The sequence below is a fragment of the Mustelus asterias genome, chromosome 4 (genome assembly GCF_964213995.1).
Source record: "Mustelus asterias chromosome 4, sMusAst1.hap1.1, whole genome shotgun sequence".
Taxonomy (NCBI): Eukaryota; Metazoa; Chordata; class Chondrichthyes; order Carcharhiniformes; family Triakidae; genus Mustelus; species Mustelus asterias.
In genome coordinates this window covers 33248409-33267254 of record NC_135804.1, presented here as the reverse complement: position 1 = coordinate 33267254, position 18846 = coordinate 33248409, and the positions used below count along the sequence as shown (strand labels likewise).

The 18846-nt window shown below is 42.2% G+C and overlaps 1 protein-coding gene across 1 annotated transcript in view; it reads left to right on the top strand.

Moving 5' to 3' along the window:
• Window positions 1-3077: 3077 nt before the first annotated feature.
• Window positions 3078-18846, top strand: part of znf536 (zinc finger protein 536) — a 346188-nt gene continuing 330419 nt past the window's right edge. The window contains exon 1 of the mRNA XM_078210243.1: window positions 3078-3190. The gene's annotated coding sequence lies outside the window, so the exon portion shown is untranslated. The remainder of the gene's footprint in view (window positions 3191-18846) is intronic.

Here is an 18846-nt window from a genome sequence, read left to right as displayed (position 1 = left end):
CTCTTAAATGTCCTCAGGGCTGGGCAATAAATGCCGGCCCAGTCAGGGATGCTCACATCCCAATGAACAAATGAATTTTTAAAAAAGTACAGCCAAGGCACACCTTCCCTTTCAAGAGGCATGGATTATGTTTTATTGGTGTCAGGAACTCCTGATACTCTCACCCATTCAGTGAGCTGCAAACAACAAGTGTGAATTTTGCTGGCAGCCTGTCTGTTCTAAAAAAAACAAAGCAGACAAAATCAATTTGGTGCATTCTTTGTGCCCACAAGAATAGGAATGTAAACTGAATGCTCCATCTATTCTGCACTTTTTATAGAAATGTCATAAAAAAACAAATTGGCATATGATAAATATTTATTCATTAGTTTGAAATGTAGTTACTCTATTCTAATCTGACTGCTTGACAAACTGCTGTGCCTTTATTTTGTTCACTTTAGTTTATGTTTTCCTCTGATTTTGTCCACCACCTCTGGTATTTTCAACTTTGGCAAGGGCAGATCGGTGAAATGTAGCCTGTGGATCATTCCACAGATAGGTGCCAATTCTGTATGGACATAATCCAGGGTCCACAATCGAACCATACAGAAAAAGGACCCTCGCTTCCCTTAAAAATTCTGCGACGGATGCATCAAAGTCACCCTTTAGAAATTGTGATGGAGAGAATCTAAATGGCACTGATCCTCAAAAGTATCAGTTAAGACTAAGATTCAAGCTGGGGTCTCTTAGCTGAACACCCAAGGAACTAACGTTGTAGCTACTAGACAGCATTGTGGCTTTTACTGTTGAAAACAGACACCAGATGAAGTTACTGAAGATGTTAGTTGCATTCCTGAAGGATATTACAGCACAATACTGCATTAATCAATACAGATTGAATGAAGAACAGAACCATAGAAACAAACATCACTATAGAAACATGGAAAATTTGCTAAAGCCAGATAGACTTCATATTTTAATTTTCTAAGTGTGTTCTCTGATTTATTGTTCATGGGTAAAACAGAATGGATTTCATTTGAAATATATGAAGCTTACCGAACCAGGAGCATTAATACTTTAATAGATTTCTACCTCAAATTCTAATCCATGACTGCAATCGATCTTGTTAATTTTAGAATGCAGGTGAGGAAGATGCTGGAATTACTAAGAAGAAAGGGAAACGGAGTGGTGGGGGGTGGGTGTGGAATGGTGCTGGTGGTTTAAAATGATGCCTATATATTGGTCAGCCCTCAATTCATTTATAGTAAAAGGTCCTAAAAACCCTGTGAATACAGTGGCAATCCAGGCTCGCAGTAGTGAGTGTCATAAAACTTAACACGATTCATCAGAGGATTTGGACATTCTGACGTGAGAAAATAAGTTGAAATGCATGCTTTTAAAAATATATTTGAAAAAAAGATAATGGTAGCACATAGTATAATTTTGTTTTGTACCATCGATATAAAGCTGACCCTTTCACGGGACGGGCTGCCTATTAGACCCTTGTTAGACCCCAACACAATCATTTATTATGTGCGCTGCTATTAGTATGTGCTGCAGCCGTTCACCGGTTGTACACAATACTGCTTCGTATCTATCCCTTAAGTCTGTGAATGTTTCTGTTCAGGAGCTGGGAAGCTGGTCACTAATGCATTATCATATACAGGGTGGTCCCTGGCCTCTTGACAAAAGGCTATTTACTACAATTTAATGTTATTCCAAGAAGAAGTGAAAAATAAAGCCTGGGAGTAAAAAAATGGCATCTGTTTTTCACAGTGCATTCATGCAAGAACCTGAGTTTAAGACATATGACATTTTAGCTACAAAAGGAATAAAACTGGGGCATTCTTTATAACCTGCTCCAGACTGCAGCATTTTCCAAATGCTATTAAGTTATCGATTTACACAGCCACATGATGATGTCATCTATAAGAAACAGAATGCAGATGACAGCGAAATACAGTGGTGACAGTGACCTTGTTTTAACATCTCTGGGACCCTGTCAGGTTCATTTCTAGTGTAGTGTTTCAGAGATGCACTTTTTAGGCTATATCTAGTTACTGTGTAGAGTATTAATACAGTATGGGGTTCAGAAGCAATTCACATATAGGTCAATTACATGCACTAACATCTGCTCTGCCTTTATCATTTGCATATGGTATTCATATGTTAATGATGCCTGTTTTATACACTAGTAACATATTTATGTAAATAACTTGGATGTAGATGACTTGTGCATCCACTTTGATTATCATTGGGAAAAGAATAGGAATAAATGGCATCTAAATTTGTGGTCTGCATGCTCGTGTTTCAAGTACAATCTTTTTTCAGCTTGAGTAAAGACTGCTGTTTCCGAGTGTGGCTCTGATTTGTACAAGAAGCCCCTTAGTGGGAAAGCTTCCATTCGAAAGCAGCTTAAAGCCTTATAAATCAATAATGACACAGATGGACTGCTGATAATCTATTTAGAATGCCTGATAGCAAATATTGTTGTACAGATGATTAGAATGGCCACTGTTTTAGCAGCAAGCTTTTCCTTTTTACTAGAGTACAACTGGAAAAGCAAAGTACTTTCACTTTTGTCCGCAAATCCCCTCGCTAGTTTTTGGGTGGCATTGGGCTGCAACATGGGTAGAAGAACAAAGAGGGTGAGCAGCTCCTGCTAATATAATGATAACAGACCCTGTTTCTACAACATAAAAAAAAGAAAGCTTTTAATGGAAGTGTCTCTTCAGGTGTAAGTAGCAGAGAAGGTTGCTTCTTTTATAGTCTTTGGCCTGATTTAACACGGGAAGTGGGAAATAAAGTGGAGGTTGTCAGAAATGGCAGCTGCCTGGAATCCTGATAAATATAAGCTTTTATTGATTTGATGAAAATGAAAGATCCCAGTGCTATGCAGTATTTAGCTTCTTGTCTAGAACACGTCACCAGTGGCCTTGCGTTAGGATAGATTTTCATTCTCACTTGTGAGATTTTATTTCATCTTTAACCTTTTCAGCTGAATTTCCTTGACCTCTGAATATAGCTGTGATTTGGAGAATTTGTTGCAGTTCACTTTACATCATATCTTTATGTATTTCTTTTCTTTTTATGATAGGGAAGTGGAACACCTTCTCAACAATCTTTCAGTGCAAAGCTCAGCTATTAAACTCACTGGTGTTTTCCAACCAGCCAAACAGTCCTAAAACAAGTATGCAGTTCATTTGCTAAGGTAAGACTTTTGTACTTATATATGTATATGTACACATACATATATATGTATGCGTGTTTGTGTGTGAATGTTCCAACCATACAAAGTCTGGTGCCATAATGAGGATAGTGTGGCAATGAAATCTGATCCATTTTATTAAGTGAGCCACAGGATAAGAGAGAGGATTTATTTCATACAGATGCTAACTGTTAGCCAACACTGAGTTAGCCCGTAGCTGTCACTTCAGAGTAAAGGTAAGTGAGGTATTTTCTATTCAAGTGCCCCCATTATCAAAAACATAATGCCGTCTAATTGGTTTCTGTGCAATATTACAGTGCACTGGATTGACTTCAAGTTATAGTTCTTTTCTTTCTCTTACAGAAACTATCAGGAAGATTTCCTGTGCATTTTGAAAGTGTTTAGTACAAAATGTAACTCACAAACTGATCAACACAGTTTTCATTTCATCAACAACAGAAGAAAATTATTTTTAAAAAATAAAGATTTCTATTTATCTATTGTGCCAAGCCGTCCAGATTAACAATCAGTAACAACATGAACAACCTGCAATTAGATAGTCCCTTCAATAAAGGAAAAGGTGCTTCACAGAGGTACAGTCAGACAGAAACTGGCTAAAGAAGGAGACATTAGGATAGATGACTAAAATCTTGGTCAGAGGCTTAGATTTTAAGGAGTGAAAGGGAGGTGTATTGGCAATGAATGGAGTTAATGGAAGGAATTCAAGATTTTAAGTGGTGGGTCACTGAAGACATCGTTGGCAATGGTGGGCCAAAGGAACAGGGGTCAGAGGCTTCACAAGAGGTTACAGTTGGAGGAATGCAAAATTCTTGGGTGGTTGTAGGATTGGAGCAGGTTATAAAGATGGGGAGAGAGACCATGAAGAGTTTGAACCGAAGAATAGAAATATTAAATGTGATGCAGTTGGAGGACCATGAGCCAATATAGGCCAGCACACATAGGGGTAATGGATGAGGGGAATCTGGTACAGGATCGGGTGCAGAGAGTAGGATTTTGGATGTGGAAGGATAGGAGGTCATTGGAATAGTTAAAATTCGAGTTGACAAATGCATAGATTAGAGTTCTCAAAGCTACTGAGCTGTGGAGCAGGACAATGTTACAGTGATGCAAATGGGTATTCTTTGTGATGGCAGTGGTACAGAATTGTAAGTTCAGCTCAGAATCAGAGGAAATGCTAAGGTTACAGCAGTCTGGTTCAGTGTCCTAAAAACTGAACCTAATGTAATAACTACATTCTAAGCAAAAGGGTAACATTTATAACTGCCCACGCTTTCCTTTGACTGGGCAAAGGTGGGGGTTGGGTGGACTGGTGTCAGCGTTAAGGGTGCGAGTGCAGCAGCCCATGCTCAGGTTTTACTTGACAAAATATTTACTTGTACTTGGTCCCCGATGCTTAATTCTCCCTTTGGTGGCAGGATTTCTGAATGAGTAGTGCACTCATTCTAATCAACACACAGTCATAAAATCCCTGTGATATTGGAATAGGGAATCTGTTGGATTTACCACAGTATCACACAGTACCGCAGAATTTCAAAAACGTTAGGTAGTTCCATAAAAGGAGTAGCGTGTTGTAGAATTTTGCAAGCACTCTTCAACCACAAATTGCAAAGCAATTTTGAAGTAAAGCTCAACTTTGAACTTTTTGCTGAAAATTCTGAAACTGTTGGTAAAAAAAAGTCCCCACTTTCCATTTTATGGAGGCAATCTTACCAAAAGAATTCTGAGTGCTGAACGACTCTGAAAACGGGAGAGAATCGTGCCAATTTTTTGGGCGAGTTAAAAATCCAATCTTACCACACTCTGAGGAAAAAAGGAAGTAAGATCTGTTTTTCACCAGCAGGGGGAGGCGGTGAGTCCCAGGCTTGCCTAAAAGCTGGCAATTGCAGCAGATGGTACCATTGCGCATGCGCAGACCTCTCTGTTCTGTGCAGTAGCACAGAACAGAAAGATCTGTCACTACCTCCCCCCTGCTTTTGCTGTGCTCCACAGCTTATTCCACCCCTCCCCACACAGGCCATCCAATTGTCCCCACCCCCATCCTAGTATGCAGCATCCCGCCCCTTCCCCACCCCCCACTGATCCCGGTTGCAGAGTGCTCAGCATCCCCCACCCTTAGGCCCCACCTCTTCAGGTCCCAACTCTCCCAGTAGGCCCTGTCCCCTCAGGCCCTGCCCCATTGCCACTGCCCGGTTCCATGGGCACTGCCAGTGTGCCAGGATGAAAGTGCCAGGGTGTCCAGTGGGCAGTGCCAGGGTGACAGGCTGGCAGTGCTATGCTGGCACTGCCCAAAGGGCACCCTGCCCCCAACTTTCTGGTGGGGCCTCAGTGGCCTATAGTCTTATCAGCAAGGCCATCACAACATGTTCGGCAAGACCGCTAAGGCAGGTGAGCCCGGATGATTGCGTCCTGGACTCACTTGTAATATTTAAATTCCACTTACCATAGATTTTGCTAATATCCAGTGCTGGTATGATCATGAGAGGTGAGAAATCGCCCCCTATGTCTTTAGTTGCAGAAAGTTGAATTGCATCAGTGATCACAGACTTGTAAATGGGGCGGCACGGTAGCACAGTGGTTAGCACTGCTGCTTCACAGTGCCAGGGACCCGGGTTCGCCACTGTCTGTGTGGAGTTTGCACATTCTCCCCATGTCTGTGTGGGTGTGGGTTTCCTCCGGGTGTTCCGGTTTCCTCCCACATTCTAACAGACATGCTGGGTAGGTGCATTGACCCGAATAGGTGCCAGGCTATGGCAACTAGGGGAATTTCACAATAACTTCATTGCAGTGTTAATGTAAGCCTTACTTGCAATTACTAATAAATAAACTTTAAAACTTTAAAAACTGTAAAATAACTGGCAATTAAATGTTTGGCTTCACAATGTAAATCAGGCCTATGTTTTAAATTGAAAAGTAACCAATTCTGTATGATTGCAATGGTCATGGAACCAGTCAAATAGATTCTGTGCTGCATTCAAACTGTCACCTCTTACCTATGTGGGTCAAAATTGGATCAAACCTGACTGCATGCCGTGCTGTTCAAACAGACATGGGTTAAGGGGCAGCAAGAGCTTCACATTGCAAAAATAAGTTGATGTGATCCATTGAAATTGAATGAGTTGTGCCAAGTTAATGCAGCTGAGCACTGGTTAAAACTAAACCTCCTGGTATTGGAGATGTGATTTGCTTGACCAGTCTTCGGATTACAAATTAAAATTTGTAACGGCAGGTGTATGTCATATAGATGTTCATACCAGGCAACAACATTCTGACAGCCTTTCATTACCTGGAGATTTTGTTTTTATTTCAATTCCCTCCTTGCCACTTGCTTCCCCCCCCCCCCCCAGCACCTCACCACCCCCCTCTCCCATCTTCAGCCTGAACAGTTCAGCCTGAAGATAGTTCCATAAATCCCATTCACGTACAGAAGGGCTGAGTAAGAAAAGATTCCTTCCTTCCACACTTTCCTCCTTTTCCCAAACAACCTGACCAAAAAGGACAGTTTGCTCCCAAGGGAACCTGTGTGTTCACTAAATCAAGGCTAGAATCCAAGTCTGAATCACCAGGGCCCAGTACACACACTGTTGCTCTTGGATTGCAATTGGTGATGTTAGTTCTTAAACTTGAATGTCATTTCTTTTTGGCCTTAGACACAAGGATATTAAAATGTGTTACAGAATTGCATCCTGTCTTAAAATTTCATTTCTCTCATAAACGTTCTTTGGAATTTGATAGGGTACATCTGTTAATGGGCAGCCCATTTCTCTTGGGCGAGCTGCTTAAATTTTGGGAAATTGATTTTAAAAATGGGAAAAGGATGATGCCTGAGGTGAGAGCAATGCTATTTAACTCCTTTATTTGATATTTTACCACTCTGTGACAGGGTGCTTGTACTAGAACATGACTTATACTTGGACCTGATACCAGAGCAGGGAAACAGCTGTTCGTTGTCTAACAGCATGCACATTGCACCGATGGAGTTTCTGTCACCACCTGCACACCCTAAATCAGCAAGCATCTGTTTTCCATTGTAGTGCATACAAAGGAAAAGATCTGTCCACATTCATCTCAGCAGCGATTAAGAAGGTTCTTCATCTAGTCACTGCAGACAAACTTTCACATCAAATGGAGACCTCGTCTGAGGGCATTATATACTTCAGTAATAAATGCTACTTTAGCCTTTTTGAGCAGAGCAGCAGCAGTTCCGGTCGCCACCATATCGGATCATTTTAACCGTTTCAAAAATTTCTGAAGGGAACGTGTACGTTCTGTGATTTTATACTTCAGTTTATTTTTGTCACCTAATGTTACTTTGAGGAAAAACCATTTGTTGAACTGAATGTCGAGCCTAGAAGGCTGTAAAAGAGTACCTGATTGGAAAATGAGGTACTGTTCCTCAAGCTTCTGCTGAGCTTCATTCAAGTACAATGCTGGGTACCTGCCTGGAGAAGGGGGCTCCAATGGGTGCACAAATGATCCAAATGGACACATTGGTTGTGCAAATTAAGATCCACAAACTTTTGGAAAAAAACATGGAATTGCTCAATTTAAAGCTTGGTTCCGTACATTCTTTGCCTTGGAATTTTTATTGTCAGTCAGATTGTTTGTAAATAAGGTTATCAGTCCGGTACGCTGTGATAAATATTTGACTGGGAGCATTATCAGTGCTAGGATCATTGAAGAACAATAATGTCGAATTTCAAATTCCATGCATATGACAATGGTGATTAAAATCCCCATGTCTCACTAATCAAATGTCAAGTCTTCATTACATGTCCCAAACACGAGGTAAATACATTTTCCTTCCTGCAGTTGTAATGTTAACGGTTGGGTGGGTGATGCATGTGGCTGAACATGTAGAAAATGAGTTTGTTTCCCTTCTGATTTAATGTGTCTAAAGAGAGTTGTGCGATATTACATTTACAGTATCAAGCTTTTGTAATTTTATTTGGGAAAAGTTAAAGATATCTGTGGGTAAGTACTTTGTATGGATAACCAGATTACAAAATTTAATGCAGAACCTTGGATAACAAAAACATCCTGGGCAAGTATTCATATATAACCATTGCCAACTTACACATGCATCTTCGATAAAAAAAGAAGTCCTGAGGCTGAATTCTGGAACACAGCTGCGATCATTTTTTTAAAATCGCAATTACTCATCCCAGTAATTAACAACAATCATTTTGGCCGTGATCTTATTCTGAAAATTCCTTTTTTAAAAAAAAACTTTTTGGCTTCTAATGTGACACTTACCCACCTCTGGTTAGGAGACTGATTACTGCAAATGAATATCTAAAACCTGAAAAAAATACTTTCAGCAATTATTGTCAAAATATTTTGGGATTGTGTAGCATAAAGCGCTGTGAAAATGCAAGCCAATTAGCTGAATTTTAGCTACCATTTGTGGGAAGCTACTTTCCATTGCCATTATGTCAATCTTGATGACATTTTCGTGAGGAGTGGATTTCTTTTCCCGATTTTGGCTGGCAAACCATTGCTGCTGGCGAGTTTTCCAACAGAGTGAACCAGTGCTGAAACCCCAAGCCATGCTGTATGTGCTACTGCTTTTGCTTCTTTTGCAGAAGTCTGTTAAGCGAAGTCCTCACGAGCTGGCAATCAAAGCAACTCAAATGTTTTTTGGCAATTTGAACTAAGTGACCAGCATTCGCTGGTGGCCATCTGTTGCACTGGAGTCCTGTTTTACTTTGAATAGAATTTGTTGTTGCATTGCAAACATATATTGTAGTCTGCCTCATGTGGTTGCATTGTTTAACCCTCTCAGGACTGAATCTGTCCTAAGATTCACGCACTTGGTGTGAGAATGAGATTTTAACTCATTCTCCTTACACAGAATTAAAATCAGGCCCATATTTTTAAGTGGTTAAATTACTTTTAGTAAAACAACTAGCAGAGACCCACAAACATTTGCGGTCAAATCTTTATTGCAACAGTACTTCTTTAAATGCAAGATTTCTACTCTTTTTTTTTCTCCCACTTTATCTCTAAGTAATAACTTATGGTTAACTGTAAAAGATTTTAACAGAAACAAAACCCTCACTCTGGAAAAAGCTACAAAAAGTTGTCCATGTGCAAAAACAGTTCTAGGAATATAAATACAGAATTTGTCAAGTTGTGACTTGTGACTTGTTTAAGAAACATAGAAACATAGAAAACTACAGCACAAAACAGGCCCTTCGGCCCCACACGTTGTGCCGAACATATCTCTACCTTTTAGGCCTACCTATAACCCTCCATCCCATTAAGTCCCATGTACTCATCCAGGAGTCTCTTAAAAGACCCTATTGAGTTTGCCTCCACCACCACTGACGGCAGCCGATTCCACTCATCCATCACCCTCTGTGTGAAAAACGTCCCCCTAACATTTCCCCTGTACCTACCCCCCCCCCCCCCCCCCCCCCCCCAGCACCTTAAACCTGTGTCCTCTCGTAGCAGCCATTTCCACCCTGGGAAAAAGCCTCTGGGAGTCCACCCGATCTATGCCTCTCAACATCTTATATACCTCTATTAGCTCTCCTCTCATTCTACGTCTCTCCAAGGAGAAAAGACCAAGCTCTCTCAGCCTATCCTCATAAGGCATGCCACTCAATCCAGGCAACATCCTTGTAAATCTCCTCTGCACCCTTTCAATCATTTCCACATCCTTCCTGTAATGAGGTGACCAGAACTGAGCACAGTACTCCAAGTGGGGTCTGACGAGGGTCTTATATAGCTGCATCATTATCTCCGGACTCCTAAACTCAATCCCTCGATTGATGAAGGCCAGCACACCATACGCCTTCTTAACCACCTCCTCCACCTGCGGGGCCGATTTTAGAGTCCTATAGACCCGGACCCCAAGGTCCTTCTGATCCTCTACAGTACTAAGAGTCTTTCCCTTTATATTGTACTCCTTCATCCCATTTGACCTGCCAAAATGGACCACTACGCATTTATCTGGGTTGAAGTCCATCTGCCACTTCTCCGCCCAGTCTTGCATCCTATCTGTGTCCCTCTGTAACTTCTGACATACCTCCAGACTATCCACAACCTCACCAACCTTCGTATAGTCGCCAAACTTACCAACCCATCCCTCCACTTCCTCATCCAGGTAATTTATGAAAATGACAAACAGCAAGGGTCCCAGAACAGATCCCTGGGGCACACCACTGGTGACCGACCTCCATTTAGAAAAAGACCCATCTATACCCACTCTCTGCCTCCTTTGGGCAAGCCAGTTCTGGATCCACAGGGCAGCAGCCCCTTGGATCCCATGCCCTCTCACTTTTTCTAGAAGCCTTGCATGGGGGACCTTATCGAACGCCTTGCTAAAATCCATATAAACCACATCTACCACTTTTCCTTCGTCAATGTGTTTAGTCACATTTTCGAAGAACTCCACCAGGCTCGTAAGGCATGATCTGCCTTTGACAAAGCCATGCTGAGTATTCTTGAGCATACTAAACCTCTCTAAATGCTCATAAATCCTGTCCCTCAGGATCTTCTCCATCAGCTTACCAACCACTGAGGTTAGACTCACCGGTCGGTAATTTCCGGTGCTATCCCTACTTCCCTTCTTGAAAATAGGAACCACATCCGCAATCCTCCGGCACCTCTCCCGTCTCCATCAACGACGCAAAGATCATCGCCAGAGGTTCTGCAATCTCTTCCCTCGCCTCCCACAGTAACCTGGGGTACATCCCATCCGGACCCGGCGACTTATCTATCTTGATGCCATTCAAAGATTCCAGCACAACCTCTTTGTTAAAGTCCACATACTTAATCTTTTCAGTCCACCGCAAGCCCGCAGTACATCCACCCAGGTCCTTCTCCTCTGTGAAAACCGAGGCAAAATACTCATTAAGCACCTCTGACATCTATGGTTGTAAAATATGAGAGTCTAATTGGGAACTGTCTTCTTCTGAGTCAAAAAGCAGGCTTATGTCTGATTCAATATTATTCGAGGAATAAATACTATTTCCTTGAAATCTGATTGTTAGAATTTTAGCATCTGTCTTGAAAGAAAACAACTCCCTGACTAAAAGTCTTGTTCCACGACACAGTTCTTGTTTAAAATTCAAATTTTGTATCAACATTATAACTCCTCCTTCCATGAGTCAAAGTTTGTGCAGTGGCATGGCCTATGGAGTTGGACTGTATGATGTGAAACACTGTGAGTATGGACTGTAATTATCTTCTTTGTCTATGGAATCCTTGCTAATTTATTCTTTTAATTCACCTGGCTGTTTTTCCCAAACTTTGTCATTTATACCTACTGAATCATAGCTTTTAACTTTTGAAGAATGACAAAGAACAAAGATCAATGCAGCACAGGAACAGGCCCTTCGGCTCACCAAGCCTGCGCCAATATGCAGTGTCTCTCCCTCTGTTCGCCCCCCCTTCATGTGTCTATCAACATACACCTTGAACGTTGCTAACATGCCTGCTTCCACCACCTCCACTGGCAGTGCGTTCCAGGCACCCACCCACCCTCTGTATGAAAAACTTGCCTCGCATGTCACCCCTGAACTTACCACCTCTCACCTTAAACCTATGTCCTCTGGAATCGACCCTTCCACCCTGGGAAAAAGCCTCTGACTATCCACCCGATCTATGCCTCTCATATAAATAATAAAAATAATTTTCTCTGCCATTTTGCCACTTAAACAATTCCATCATCTCCTCCACCCCCCCTATGCCATCACTATCCTATTCATTCCATCCCTCCTATTCCATTCCATTCCTTCCATCGATTCCTTTTTATCCCACGTGGAGACATTCTCTCTCCAGCCAGGATAACTTGGTTGCTGGACTTAGCTTACTTTCTGCTGATTTTGTTCTCCACCAACCCCACCCACCCTGCTACCACTGCTGCTGTGGGAGCATGTGCTCCATGCGCCCCCTGCATGCGTCAGTCACCACCCACCAAATGAAACTCATAAGCTGATTTGCCCTTTAAACTGACCAATCAAACAATTAGGACGGGCAAAACTGACTATTATAATTACAGATTGTTGAGGTATTGTAAAATAGAACCATAGAATCCCTACAGTGCAGAAGGAGGCCTTGCGACCCATCAGGTCTGCACTGACTTTCTGAAAGAGCATCTTACCCAGGCCCATCCCACTGCCCTATCTCTGTAACCCCACATATTTACCATGGCTAATCCACCTCACCTACACACCTTGGGACACTAAGGGGCATTTTAGCATGGCCAATCCACCTAACCTGCTCATATTGGGATTGTGGGAGGAAACCGGAGTACCCGAAGGAAGCCCACGCAGACATGAGGAGAATGTGCAAACTCCAAAACAGACAGTCACCCAAGGTCAGAGTTGAACCCGGGTTCCTGGCGCTGTGAGGCAGCAGTGCTAACCACTGTGCCACTGTGCCAGCCACATTATCAAATGCACGGAACAACTTAGGCCAGATCTCTATGCTGTTTATGTTGGGTGACGGTTGGTCCAAAATGGCACAGAATGAAATCTAACATCTGCTTGACAATGTCAATCAGGCAGTCATGTGCCAATCAATGCCAGTTCTAAACAGAATCACCTCAGGGTTGAATCTCCTGCTGGTTTTGATTCAAATCAGTCCAAATTGTAGGTATTCTCACTATTGAATCAATCCTCTCAGTGGCCACAACATTCCAAACTCTATAAACATTGTGTACAATTTTGCTGATGTAATCACATAAAGAATACTGATGTTTATGGAAGTACACTTTTACATTTTTTTAAGAACCCAGCTGATGTTAAAAACTAAGGTATTTCAAATCCCAGAAAGGAAACTTAGAATGCCGGTTCCTAACTATTCATAGAATCATAGAAACCCTACAGTGCAGAAGGAGGCCATTCGGCCCATCGTGTCTGCACCGACCACAATCCCACCCAGGCCCTACGCCCATATCCCTACATATTTACCCGCTAATCCCTCTAACCTACACATCTCAGGACATGAAGCGGCAATTTTAGCATGGCCAATCAACCTAACCCGCACATCTTTGGACACATCTTTGTACAATTTGTATTATGTGAGGAAATATGTGAAGACGTGAGCAACGGTGGTAAAGTGGTGAGCATAGCTGCCTTCCAAGCAGTTGACCCAGGTTCAATTCCCAGCCATCACATTGGTAGTTTATTTTCCCCGATGGGGAGCTGCGAATTTTGGGATGATACGGTGGCACAGTGGTTAGCACTGCTGCCTCAGAGCGCCAGGGGCCCAGGTTCAATTCCAGCCTCAGGTCACTGCCTGTGTGGAGTTTGCACATTCTCCCCATGTCTGCGTTGGCTTCCTCTGGGTGCTCCAGTTTCCTCCCACGGTCCAAAGATGTGTGGATTAGGTTCATTGGCCATGCTAAATTGACCCTAGTGTCAGGGGATTAGCAGGGTAAATTTGTGAGGTTACGGGAATAGGGCTTGGGTGGGATTGTGGTTGGTACAGACAAGATGGGCTAAATGGCCTCCTTCTGCACTGTAGGCATTCTATGATTCTATAGAAAGTGAGGATGGTTGTAATGATTAAGCAAAATAAATGTTCATGAAACAGTAACACACAAGAAAGGTAACAAAAAACATAATGGTTACATGTAATAACCTTAAATTGATCCAGTTCCAAACCTCCTCTATTTTCCGAAACTCAGAGATAACCCCCAACAACATCTCATAGTTTTTAACACCATAAAAACATCCAGTTTTAGTTACCGCACTTGGCCCCTATATCTCTTTTGGGAATTGCTTCTGATTTTGATTTGATTTGATTTGATTTATTATTGTCACATGTATTAACAGACAGTGAAAAGTATTGTTTCTTGTGCGCTATATAGACAAAGCATACCGTTCATAGAGAAGGAAATGAGAGAGTGCAGAATGTAGTGTTACAGTCATAGCTAGGGTGTAGAGAAAGATCAACTTAATGCAAGGTAAGTCCATTCAAAAGTCTGACAGCAGCAGGGAAGAAGCTGTTCTTGAGTCGGTTGGTCCGTGACCTCAGACTTTTGTATCTTTTTCCTGACAGAAGAAGGTGGAAGAGAGAATGTCCGAGGTACATGGGGTCCTTAATTATGCTGTCTGCTTTGCCAAGGCAGCGGGAAGTGTAGACAGAGTCAATGGATGGGAGGCTGGTTTGCGTGATGGATTGGACTACATTCACGACCTTTTGTAGTTCCTTGCAGTCTTGGGCAGAGCAGGAGTCATACCAAGCTATGATACAACCAGAAAGAATGCCTGCTATGGTGCAACTGCAAAAGTAGAATAGCAACAGCTGGCTGTTCAAATTCCCCAGGCACTGGCCTGTTTGGAGTGAATACAGCTTCCTGCCGTGTCTGGCTATGATCCTGGACCAGCTCTGCTCAGCCCAACTCCGCTCAGCTCACCTTTGCTTATAAGTTGAACCTTGCCACTGATATACTGCTTTACTTTTTGATCTTTTATTATCCAAACTACTTGTCTGAGAGATCCCTCTTAATGACAATTCTTACGAGAGCTCCGAGAGCTCACCGTTTTAACATGTAAATGTTAAGTTCGACCTTATCTTCTCTTTTGAACTTTTGCCATCTGTGCTTTAATTCCTGAGGTCCTATGCCCTATTGTTATCTACTTTGCTTAGGTAACTTTCTATTTAGAGTGTTGCTAAGCTAGTCTGCATATCAAAGACCTCAGTCACTCTGTCTCCTTAACCAAGTTCCCTTTATTAAATTCCATCATTTTCACTTCATCACAACTTCTTGACAACATGCTTAAACCCTACATTTAAAACCGTGTCTATAAAGCCACCCCACTGTCAGGAAACAGTGCAAACAGAATAAATGTGATATATCAAACATTGCAAATATGAGCTCAGTTTACACCACCAGTTCCAGTTTCCAGTATAAACACAGCACCAGTCAATACAAAGTCACATAAGTCATTTCTGTAATACGGGCTGCTGGTTCCAAGCAACGTTTGTTCAACTCATTCTGTTGCAATTGAGAAGATTCCCTGATACAATGTACACCATTAGAAATAAAATGGGAATACACGACAAAGTTTGTCCCTGTGTCATAATGTCCCTTCAAGAAACTATCAGGAATCACTGCTTCCCCTTTCCTGAAAAGAACATAACTCTCCAATTGAAGTAGGACATATTATTAGATATTTGGAATCCACAGGGAGTCTGGCTCTCCAAGGGCCAGGAGTATTCCAAATAAAAATGTCATTTATATCCTGATCAAATTACCATCAGTGACTTGAAAGGTTCACATATTTGTAAAGTGCAACCATAAGGGAGTAAAGTTACAGGTATTCCACTTCAGACTAAATCTATTAGGAATTAGTTTTATTTAAGAGCAAATTTACTTCTGCGGCGCTAAACTTAATAAAATCCTGCAATTTCCTTTGTAAATATGTTTATGTTACTGCAGTGCACTCCAGTGATCTAAAGATGACCTTGCAACCTTCTGTCTACAAGCATGACTCATTGCTCACCCGTTACTGACCCAATGTCACACAACAAAAGACACAGAATGTGTTAATGGCCTGTCTTTTAAAGGTGAGGAGAAGAAGTTGACCTGTCATCTTAGGACACTTATACATTGCCTGGATAGATCCCAGGAGTGCAATGCATAAATGGAGACACGTCATGCCCATGTACCATTCTCCAGTCTGACTTAGCTGTTGCCAGCACTTCAGTCAAGCTTCACTGGAAGTAAAGGAGCTCCAATTTCATTGGCAAAAGGGAGAGAATCTGTTCCCTGAATGGCTAGCTTGCTAGCGAGACCCACAAAAATATGCATCACTAATACCACATGATCTTCCAAGCTTCCTCCGCGCACTTTTTTCAGTGCACCATTAACTACAGTACTTCATGCCTGCAATCAACAACACACACTGAATATTAAATGTCTTTAGTTTGGTGGTGCAGACTTTTAATGCCTAGGATTTGCCTCGTGAGCTGAATGACAATTAACTAATAACACCTCACATATACTATGCTTTGGGACCAGTGCTGTGCTGACATCTGCCGAAATCTGGTCCCAAAGGTGCATAACTGTGTGGCACTGGTACAAGCAAAACCCACCACAATTCCAATGTTTCACGCTGGTGTATTGTGGACCCAGCTGCAGTAAAGTGCAAGCTGATCCTATTTACAGATTGTTCACTTGATAATGCATCACACAGCGATATTTTGATGTGAATAGTATCATTGCATTATCATACTGATCTATGATGGGTGGTCCTGCCCTTGCAGCCTAAAATATAGGCCTTGAAATTATACTGCCCAAAGATTAGTTTATGAATGTTTAACATGTTCATGTTAAGTTTCCCGCTGCTATTTAATGGAATTCCAGTTTGTTTATTTTGAATAAGTTAAAACATTGAATCTCTGCGGAATTATGGAGAAAGGAAGTTAATACAAGTGCTTCAAGCATCCTTACAATAGTCTGTACGGAGCACAATTTCAAGATATAGATAGCTACTGTTGAAGAGTTAGCATCAACATAAGAGTGTTGTCGTTTTGTGATGGTCCTTTTACCTTGCTGTCAGCAGGGCCCAGAGATGTAAATCAGATTCTATGGGCTTTATGCCACCTTTAAATATAACCGAAGCAAATGTTTTTCTTTGGTAATATTTCAGTGTTCTGTGTGCTGCAGGTTATTTTAGGTGAAACCATGTTATTTAAGAACCACTCAAAAACAAGTTCCAATTTTGGAATCAATTAGTAACGTTGCAAAGGTGACTTTCGGATGAAAGCAGCCTGGTTAAAAATAAGTCTTCTTTCGTAACGCTCTGGTTGCTGTGAAGCATATTGTAGTATGTTTATTAGAGTGAACTATGGTTAAAGTATGGATTTATTATGGTTTATTGTGAACATGTTGAAAAGGCTGCATTATTTGTCGCATATAAAGGGACAGTGCGAATAACTGAACAGAGTATCCTCACTGTCCTTTAGGATGGTTTATTTCTTTATTTTAACTGTTCTAGCCGTGGGCAGCATTTCAAAATTGTTTTGCAATAATTGATAAAGTTTACATTTAACAGTTACGTTTCCAACACTACTAAAGCCAGGGTGGAATCTCATGGTGGCTATGAAGGTCTTGGCTGTCAACAGGAGAGCCAATGAGAGCCCCACATTGCTTCTTTTTGTGAAGGTCTGCCACATATTCTGCTGTTCAGGCTTCGTCAGGCCAGTGGTAGGTCTTTCCCCCTGCATCGTAGACCCCGGGGATGGAGGTCCCACCCACTGAAAGCTGCCAACCAATCAGAAGCCAGCAGGTCCATTGAGCAGCATCGCTACCATGGTTGTGGTGGTTGCTGCCGGTACTGCACTCACCCAAGGCTTTGCGTCTTCGTTGAATCCCAAGCCAGAGGTGAGTCGCAAGGCTGGGGATCATGGAGGAAGAATGGGGAGGGGGATTGGCAACAAGGACAGGGGGTGACATCCAGTGGAGTACCCCTTCCTAATCCTGGATCCCGCATTCCCTTTAAATGAAGGGCCCCACCCTTGCCCATCCTGGTTAGGTTGCCAAGCCTCCAAGAATTGCCTGAAATCTCCAGGGACTGAAGATCAATCTCCAGGACACTGATCTCTGCAACCCTGGTGAAAAATCCTCAGGACTTTAACAGTGATAGTTTTTTCACAAATTTTCTTTCAACATTTCTCTTTACCAGATATAAAAATATTGAAAATGGAGGGAAAAAGGCTGTTTGGCCAACCGTCTGACATCTTCCAATTGGGAAATGCGTCTCTTTGGTTACCAATTGGCAATACAGTACAAGGATGGATATGTTGACCGACTGATGGTTGGGGCGCATGGGGCATGGGGTGGGGGAGAGGGGGGATCGGGGAGGCATGATGAAACCTTCAGAAATATATGTAATCACAATTGACTACCCTACCACCCAGGAACCTGCAAGCAACTTTGCACAGGCTTGCTTGTCATGTTCCCTGTATGGAATGCCCTGCCAGCCACTGGAGTAAAACCAGTGGTGGTGTAATGAGACCCTTAAATGGACAATAAACACTTCCTGGAACAAGACCTCCTTTCTGGTGAAGCAAGTGAGCATGCATTGCCAATGGCTGACAAGGTCTCTGTCACTGGAGGGCCAACCCCCTGCCCCCACCCCCCCCTCCCCCCCAATTCTCCAAAGCTAACCCACCACTCTTCCCTTTGCCTGTCCACACATTTCTCCCGCATGGAGAAAAGGTGGAGAGGTGAATGTGTTTGTAATGGACTTGTGCAGAGGAGGAAAGAATTTTATTTGTGGAGGGGGGTTGTACGGCATGAGTGTGAGAAGGCAATAGGATGAGTGTGGGGATGTGAGGTTTGATTATTCAGATGGGAATCTGAGATAGAAGAATGAGTGCGGCTATAAGGAGTATTGACCTGAGGCGTGTTGCGCTGGAGAATGCTGGGAGATTCAGAGTGTGGGGCTTGGCAACTGAAAGCGTTATGCCACTTAAACAGAGTTTTCAAGGCCTTTAAAATGTTTGAATAATGTAAGATTTTGTATAGGTTCTGAATGCATCATTTTTTGCTTTATATTATAAGCACACATAGGATCAGTATTGTATGTCAAGATACAAGCTCTTTTTTTCCGCAGAGAATTCCTTTTCTTGACTATATTCCTATGATTTGAATGCTTCATATTAGTGAAAGATCT